Source organism: Dipodomys spectabilis, unplaced genomic scaffold (genome assembly GCF_019054845.1).
Source record: "Dipodomys spectabilis isolate Male_0828 unplaced genomic scaffold, ASM1905484v1 ptg000095l, whole genome shotgun sequence".
Classification (NCBI taxonomy): Eukaryota; Metazoa; Chordata; class Mammalia; order Rodentia; family Heteromyidae; genus Dipodomys; species Dipodomys spectabilis.
Window position 1 is genome coordinate 29,267,991 of NW_024870772.1, and position 9,412 is coordinate 29,277,402.

Consider the following 9,412-nt stretch of genomic DNA (forward strand, 5'->3'; position numbering starts at 1 on the left):
CCATTTTTTAAAGACAAAAATAAATAGAATAGTATTTGTAAATTAATGAGTTGGAAGTCTTCCCAAAGTGATCTACAGATGCAATATCATTTCTGTCAGAATTCCAATGCTAAGATGAGGATATAGCTCAGATTGGAGCATTGGCTTAGCCTTGGAAAGGCCTTGGTTTGAAGCAATCGTTCACTGGCAGATGATGGAATAAAGAATGTTTGTGGTATATACATAAATATTACTCAGTCCCAACAAATCTTAACACTTATAACAGGATGGATGAAACTAGAGGATATTATGTTAAATAAAATAAGCCAGTCACCAAGTGATAAAAACTGCACGATTCAATATTTTGAAGTACCTAAAACACTGAATCATATAATAGTTAAAGTATGCAAAAGGATCTATCATGTAACATTTAAAGATTCTAAAGTTAGAAACTACATAAAGTATCTAAAATAGCCAAATACATAGAATCAGAGAGTGGAATAGTGGTTCTCAGGGATTGGGGAAAAGGAAATGAAGAAAATTGCTCTTTATTTAAAGTATGAAGTTTCAGTTAAGTAACATGACCAAGATCAGCTTTCCAACCTTGTATCCATAATTAGCAGTATTGTATTGAATAGTTATTTTTGTGTGCCAGTACTGTTGCTTGAACTCAGGGTCTAGGTGCTGTCCCTTTTTCGTTCAAGGCTGGTGCTCTATCACTTGAGCCTCACTTCTGGGCGTTAGTGATTAATTGGAGATAAGAATCTCATAAGCTTTCTTACCCAAACTAGCTTTGAATTTTGATCCTCAAATCTCAGCCTCCTGAGTAGCCAGGATTATAGGATTGAGCTACCAGCACCTGGCAAGGCACTTAGGTTTTATTGATGGTGCTGGGACTTGAACTAAGACCTCATACTTACTGAACATGGCCCCTTCCACTTAAGTCATACCCTCGACCTTGTTTGGTTTAGTTTGTTTTTTAGAGAGGATCTGGCTTTTTGCCCACAGTCAGCCTTGGACTACAAGGATCTCTGCTTCCCAAATGGCTGAGATTACAGGTGTGTTCAACCAGGCTTGGTCTTAAAAGCTGTATGTTAAATGTTCTTACTGAAAGAGAAAACAGGACGTTTTTGGAGCTGATAGTCATATTTAGTATCCTGTGGGGTCAATCTGTAATGAGATCACTGCTCCAAGTTCAGCAATATGCACATTAAATATTCTACATACCTATATGTTTTTAGTTTTAATATTTTGACTTGGATGGTTTGCTGCCTATTCAATTTATAGTTTCAACAAATACCTATAAAAATATGAACTACATTTATTGTAGAAACTAACAAGGTAGTCTTAAAATTCATATGAAAATGCATAGGACCAAATATATATATATATATATATATATATTTATACATATATATATATGTATATATATATATATATTTATATATATATACATATGTTGGAAGAGCCATACTTTCTCATTTTAAAACATGATAGGGCTAGAAGTGTGGGCCAGGAGTATCATGAGTAAGATCCATCCTCAGAAAAAAAACAACAAAAATGCCCATATCTGTAAAACTACAATAGTCAAGTCCACATAAAACTGGTGTAAGGCTAGACACAGAGACTAATGGAAGAGACTTGAAAGTTCAGAAATGTAACTTCACATGTTGTCCAGTTGGTTTTCAACAAAATCATTGTAGCAAAATCATTTAGTGGAAGAACCTAAACGTCTTTTCCACAAATGGCTACAGGACAATTAGGTATTTATAGGCGATTGGCTCTCTACCTCATACCTCATGGAAAAGCTAGTTAAAATTAGATCAAAGACTTACCTGTAACAGCTGTAACAATCACAATCCTGAAAGTAGAAGAAAAGCAGATATTTACAATCTTGGCTTTGGCAATGAATTTTTAGACATGAAACCAAAGTCATGGGATACAAAAATAAATAATCTATCATTAAAACATTTTAGCTGTGCACCGGTGGCTGATGCATATAATCCTACCTACTCAGGAGGCTGAGATTGCGGTTCAAAGTCAGCACAGGAGGAAAGTCCATGAGACTCTTATCTCCAATTAACCACTCAGGAAACTGGAAGTGGCACTGTGGCTTAAGTGGTAGAGAGTGCTAGCCTTGAGCTGAAGAACTGAGGGACAGCACCAAGGCCCAGAGTTCAAGTCCCATGATGACAAAGAAAACAAAAACAAAAAAAAAATTGTACCTCAAAAACAGCATCAAGAAAGACAAAATAAATACATCTTTCCAAATGGAAGAAAATATTTCACAGTCATACATCTCATATATTAATCTTTATTATACTAGATGCTGATCACTCATGCCCCAAATCCTAGCTCTTCAGGAGGCTGAGATCTGAGTATTATTGTCTTTTTTTTTTTTTTTTTGGTCGGTCATGGGGCTTGAACTCTGGGCCTGGGCACTGTCCCTCAGCTCTTCAGCTCAAGGCGAGCGCTCTACCACTTGAGCTACAGCTCTACTTCCGGTTTTCTGGTGGTTTATTGGAGATAGGAGTCTCACAGTTTTTTCTGCCTGGGCTGGCTTTGAACCGAGATCCTCAGATCTCAGCCTCCTGAGTAGCTAGGATTACAGGCGTGAGCCACCAGCACCCCATTTGAGGATTATTGTTCAAAGCCAGCCCAGGCAGAAAAACCTATGAGATTCTTATCTTCAATTAACTACCAAAAAATCAATAATGGAGCTGTAGATCAGTGACAGAGTGCCAGCTTTGAGTGAAAAAGCTCAGGGACAGTGCCTAGTCCCTGAGTTTGAGCCCTGTTGACCAACACCCCCTTCCCCCAAAAAAAGACACACTGAGAACAGTAAAAAACTTTTACAATATTAAAATGTCAACTAATTTTTTTTGGATTTTTTTTCAGATATTGCTCTATAAAACCTAAGTCAGTAAGTACCTGAAAACAATTTAGCATCAGAGAAACATAAACCAAGGCTACAGGATAAATTTGACTTCATACCTACCAGGATAACTCTCATAAAAAATAAAAAATACAATGGGTTGGCACTGAGGTTGAGAAATTAGAAAAATCATACACTCCTGATGCAAATATAAAGGAAACAGTTGAGGGTAAAAAGTCCTCAAAATTAACCACCAGAAAACCAGAAGCAGCACTGTGATTCAAGTGGTACAGTGCTAGCCTTGAGCAACAAAAAAGTTCAGGGACAATACCAAGGCCCTGAGTTCAAGTTCCACAACTGACAAAAAGAAACTGAGCACAAAAAGAACCCCAAAGTGCCACTGAAATATTCAGCTACTTACTGATCAGTATATTTGCATAGGAAAGAACCACTGTAAAAACTATTAGAGGGAATTGTGCCTAGTAACTGATTCATGAAGGCTTGACCAAATTATTTTATGTTCATTTTATTGGTAAGTTTCTTAAAACAATAATTAAACCTTATGCAAACATATAGGACATTTAATTTTTTCTTTCTTTCTTTTTTTTTGTCGGTTGTGGTGCTTGAACTCTGGGCTTGGTCACACTCTTCAGCTCAAGGTGAGCACTATACTGCTTGAGCCACAGGGCCCCTTCCAGCTTTCTGAGTAGTTAATTGGAGATAAGAATCTCACAGATTTTCCTGCCAGGGCTGGCTTTGAATTGAGGTCCTCAGATCATAGCCTTCTGGGTAGCTAGGATTACAGGAGTGAGCCACCAGCACCTGGCTAGGATATTTTCATTGTAGCCTTTATCATTGTCTTCCTCATTGAAATCTTTAGAAAATAATTTTAATATAAATACAAAAAATGAAGTATCTCTAGAAGAGCTATGTGACTCTCAAAATCATTGGACAGCCTGTTGGCCATAGATAGCAGTCCCCAGACTCAATCAGAGGCTCCACACATTCTGCATGAGCTCTCCATGTGTTGTTTAGCCCCTCTGACTGATGCCCATTCTGGTACACTCGTCTGGTTTCCAATCAGTCTATGGCTATGTGTAAGTCTTCCAGGGACCATGAAAGGATGTTCAGGGTCCCACACGTGTGACTGCTCAAGATCATGGTGCTGGGATATTTAGGGTATTGCACACAGGACTGCTCAAGACCATAGAAAAGTATGTAAAACTTCAGAGGTAGGTGGGGGTGGGGTGGGGGTGGAGGCTTTTCTCTGATTGCCTTGCCAGGCTCTTTTTCTGTTCTCACTAGCTACTCAGGAGGCTAAGATCTGAGGATCAAGATTCAAAGCTATTCCAGGCAGGAAAGTCTATGAGACTCTTATCATCCATTAACCAACAAAAATCCAGAAGTGGAACTGTGGCTCAAGTGATAGAGCACCAGCCTTGAATAAAAAAGTCCAGTGAGAGCTCAAGGACCAGAGTTTAAGCTCCAGGACACTAATTTCTCTCTCTCTCTCTCTCTCTCTGTCTTCTCTCTCTTCACTTACACTCTCTCTCTCTCTCTCTCTCTCTCTCTCACACACACACACACACACACACACACACCATTCCCAACATCAACAGACTCATGGGGGAACCCCCAGGAAGATCACCAGGAACATGGTAGCTCAGTCGGAATCATAGCTCTGCCCATCAAACCATACAGATGGCTTGTGGCTAAAGAGACGTCTGCAAAGATATTTTTCAAAGCTTCTATAGTGTACAGAATTCATTTGGCTTCACAGCATGGTAGATGCCAGAGTTGGGCAAAGTAGGAATAATAGCTTGTATTGAGAGTGTTTGGCAAACTAGAGGAGGACTGGGAAGAGACCCAATAACCATCATGCCCCCACCTCCCCAGAAGGGGAAGATGAGCTGTGCCCTGGAGAGGGCAGGGCTCTCATGCCTTGATAATCAGAGGGGTATACCTCAATGTGAGATCTCAAAGAGCAAAAGTTCCAGCCATTGGATGGCCAACTTTGTAGTCTGATTCAACAGGTATGTGACCTTAGAATCAGCTGTGGTAGAAAACACAATGGCAAAATTTCTAGATTTTCCTTCACTTGAATGCAGGCCCCTCATATTAGTGCTTGTTCCCCTTTACTCTCAGTGAACTCTAGACATTTCTCAACATAGTCACCATATCCTACTGCTATAAATGAATGTTTTATCCAGAGAACATAGTAAAATAACAATGAAGGCACCAAGAACCTTGACCAAGCAGAAAGATGTAGTTCTAATCAGTAAGCAGCCCCTGCTGCAGGAGAACAGGCAACAGTTGAAAAAAAAAGTTTTATGTCCAGGCTGACAACAGGCCCAGAGTTCAGGACCCATGACCAGACACAAAAAATACACTACACTTGCACCTTATTCTGTAATTTTTTTTGTTCACACATGAACTTGGTAAAACGTATTTTATAGAAAATTATCTGCAAAACTAAAATGAAAATAACATATACTGCAGAGATAAACTGCTGAATTATTAGTAATTACTTTCATATGTACAGGTGATCATGTAGTAGTGGGTCATTTTTGTTAAGTCAGCAACTAGACCATGACTTGTAGCATGTTAATGCTGAAATGTGGATGCAACCATGTCTGTTAACAAGACTACTGCTCAATAGTGTCTAAGAAAGGGGACAGTCATTGTTTTCCTTTCTCAGACTTTTCTAAGTCCATTCTGTATGCACTCTCTCTGCCTCTCACAAAATGAGTTGTATAGAATGATGAAGCAAAAAAAATCAATTTGTTTTTTTTTTTTTACAGAAAAAAAACTAGAGCCTATTTACAAAACATGCCAAAGGAGAATTTCATGCCAGTGTCTCTGCAGAACTGTTCTAAAGTGAATACAGTTGAGTAACAGAATACACTTTTACTTCTACAAATTATAGGTTCTTCCCTATTTTCTGGGAGAAATACATTTTCAGGGCATGAACTATAAAACGGCATACAGTGCAAAGACAGAAACAAGGAAGTTTGCAAATCCTTTTACATTTCCAGCTGTTGAAACAATATATTGGAATGCTAAAGTTACCTCTAGCGGCAAAACCAGAATCAGCTATTAAGCTGCCAGAATGCTACAGTAATTGAATATATAACCATCTCTCTTTTTGCATGCTCTTTGTTCTCCTCTTCTAGAAGTTGTAGGTATCTCTTTAGTTTGATTATCTATGGTCTTAATGAAGTTGCATCTACAACAGTCATGTCATCTGATGCTCCTTCGATTGTGGCATCTATATGAAATGGCATACATGGACTCGTTCCTGACCAGCTGTCCATTTTGGCCAAAAGCATTTTCACTCATAGAGCACTCTCTCTTTAGCCTGCCAACTGCACAGATTTCTTCATTTTGAGGGGTTGGAGGAGGTCTTTCTAAATCCAGAAAATCTATGGTCTTTCACTCAGTTGTAAGTACATGGGGCCGTGTTTTTAGTGCCAGAGGTTTAAAGGGAGTTGACTGGATAAGGTTAAGATCTGCTGGTCTTGAAAATGAAACATCTTCATTATTTCTTGCTACACCGATCCTCTCTGGAACCTGCATACCACACTAGCATTTGGAATGCCTTCTTGGAATCCTTGCTCCAGGCCAGCATTTGGTGGAGCGACTTTTTAATTTTTCTGGGACCCTCATCTGCTGACTAATATACCTCAGGTGTATTCCATTTCATACTGAATCTGACTAATTCCTGCCATCTCAGCAGCAGTGGGAGAAGAAAATGCTGCCTCACTCACCAAATGGGAACCAACTACTTCTTGCTACCTGGCACTATCTGCTTCTGTGTACATACCGAATCCTTTAACTTGCTTCAATGTGCATGCTCTGGATTTAGAGCCACTTTTGGCCCGCTGGAGAGTCCGGGGACGGAGAGGGCCGCTGCCCGCGGGCTCCCGAGTTGCCTAGTGAGTGCTCTAGGAGGCCTTTAGCCAAGCCCATTGAGGAGCCTGGGCCAAGCACCCGCGAAGCGGCCATGGCACAGGGACACCGGCTCTGTGTTTTGATAAAGCTCCCATATGGGAAAATATACATAGCTCTGTGGGTTTTGAGAATTTTTAGCAATGCAAAAACTTCAAGATGATTTTCTACAATACACAATTATATACATATATATATGCATATATATATATATATATATGTGTAAGTTCATTGAAGGGGGATCAAAATAAAACCAGTTTTGTTAAAAAATCTAGTTTTTTTGGTTTTGTTTTTTGTTTTTTTCTGTTGGTCCTGGGGCTTGAATTCTAGGCCTGAGCGCTGTCCCTGAGCTCTTCAGCTCAAAACTAGAGCTCTACCACTTGAGCCACAGTGCCACTTCCAGTTTTCTGAGTGGTTTATTAGAGATAAGAGTCTCACGGACTTTTCCTGCCAGGGTTGGCTTTGAACCATGATCCTCAGGTCTCAGCTTCCTGAGTAGCTAGGATTACAGGTGTGAACCACCAGTGCCTGGCAAAAACATCTAATTTTAACCAAAAAAAAAAAGTTAATAAGAAGCAATATGCTGGCTGGTTATTGATGGATCAAACCTGCAATCCTAGCTACTCAGGAGGCTGAGACCTGAGGCTAGCAGTTTAAAACCAGCCTGGGAAGCAAAGTCTGTGAGACTCTTATATCCAATTATACATAAAAAAGCTGGTTGTGGAGCTGTGACTCAAGTAGTAGAGCACTGGTCTTGAGCAGAAAAGTGCAGGTACAGGACCAACACCCTGAGTTCAAGCTCCAGTACACACAAACACACACACACACACACACACACACACACACACACACACACACACACACACACACACACACACACCTGTATAGTTTGTCTCAAAATAAGGCACATTGGATAAACAAAAATTCTGACACTTGAACTGACTTAATGCCCAAAGAAATCAGTGGAGGTGGTCATTTAGGTGATCATGGAGTTCAGCCCTGTTCTTAGATCCTGCTAAACAACTACTGGGATAGGCAGCATATTTCCTTCACTGAGAACTAATCCCTGTGGCAACCTTGATTCCTCCTCAAATATGTGCAACAAGGTCATGGAAAATGCATTCACAGAAAGGGATAGTGATGTCTTCCTGGTAAATGTGTTGAATGCATACTTCCCAGTCACATAGGATCATTTGATTGTTATCTGCCTATTAGATATCCAAACTGCAGTAAATCATAGGAAACTGGATCTTGCATTCTTGTTACACATCAAAAAATACAGAGCTGGCCACTGGTAGCTCACGCCTGTAATTCTAGCTACTCAGGAGGCTGAGATCTGAGAATCATGGTTCGAAGTGAGCTTGAGCAGGAAACTCTATGACACTCTTCTCTCCAATAAACTACTCAGAAAAAGCCGGAAGTGGTGCTGTTGCTCAAGTGATGGAGTGCTAGCCTTGAGTATAAAGAGGCTCATGGACAGCATGTAGGCCCAGAGTTCAAGCCCCAGGACCATCAAAAATAAATAAATAAATAAACAAACAAACAAACTGTGTAGGAATAGTCACTTTAACTGAAACAATATAGGAAGCCAGTTCATGCCATGCACCATTGGTTCTTGCCTGTAATCCCAACTACTCAGAAGGCTGAGATCTGAGGATTTTGGCTCAGTCAGCTTGGGCAGGAAAGTCTGTGAGACTCTTATTTCCAAATAACTGCCAAAAAGCCAGAAATGGAGTTGTGGCTCAAAGCGGTAGAATATTAACCTTGAGTAAAAAGCTCAGGATTTGCACCCAGGCCCTGAGTTCCAGCCCTAAGACCAGCATTTAAAAAAAAAGAGGGCTGGGAAGGTGGCTTAGTGGTAGGGTGCTTGCCAAGCACGCACGAATCCCTCGGTTCAATTCCACAGTATCATATATGCAGAAAAAGCCAGAAGTGGTGCTGTGGCTCAAGTGGTAGAGCTCTATCCTTGAGCAAAAGCAGCTCAGGGAAAATGCCCAGGCCCTGACTTTAAGTCCAGACTGGCAAAAAAGAAGAAGAAAAAGAAAAGCTAGCACAACCCAGTAACACTGTGGTTGATAATACTTAATGTTTTAAGATCAAAGCCATAGTGGCTTGGATTGTCCCTTAATCCTCCTTTATCAATTCCCTACTGTATAATGCAGAAATAAATACAACCTGCTTATTGTGTTATAATGAGATTAAATAAATACTTGGGGAAAAGGGAGAAGAAAAATGATAGGTGTTGGATTACTATGTATCTGGAAGAATTGGGAGAACTTAGTGATGGCCTTTGAACAGAGTACATAGATTGGTGACAAGTCAGAGGAGGACACAGCCTTACTTTATGATATTGGTAGGGGTGCTGTAAGCTCATGGTATCCTGTGTTGCTAAAGAAAACCTGACATTATCAGAACTAACTCAAACTGATATTGCCAGAACCATCTTGCAAATCAGTTTTGAGAAACTGTAACCATGGAGGTAAATGTAAACTCAAAATGTTCTCCTGTCTATAAGGCTCAGACTTCAGAGTAGGAAGTCCTCTGGGTCCCCGGCATAAGAAACCTGAGTTCTCCAACCCTCTACGTGTGGCTTGATGCTTTCCCATCACT

At 40.2% G+C, this 9,412-nt stretch overlaps 1 pseudogene; it reads right to left on the minus strand.

Moving 5' to 3' along the window:
* Nucleotides 1-5,943: 5,943 nt before the first annotated feature.
* Nucleotides 5,944-6,658, minus strand: LOC122112696 (annotated as a pseudogene).
* Nucleotides 6,659-9,412: the final 2,754 nt, after the last annotated feature.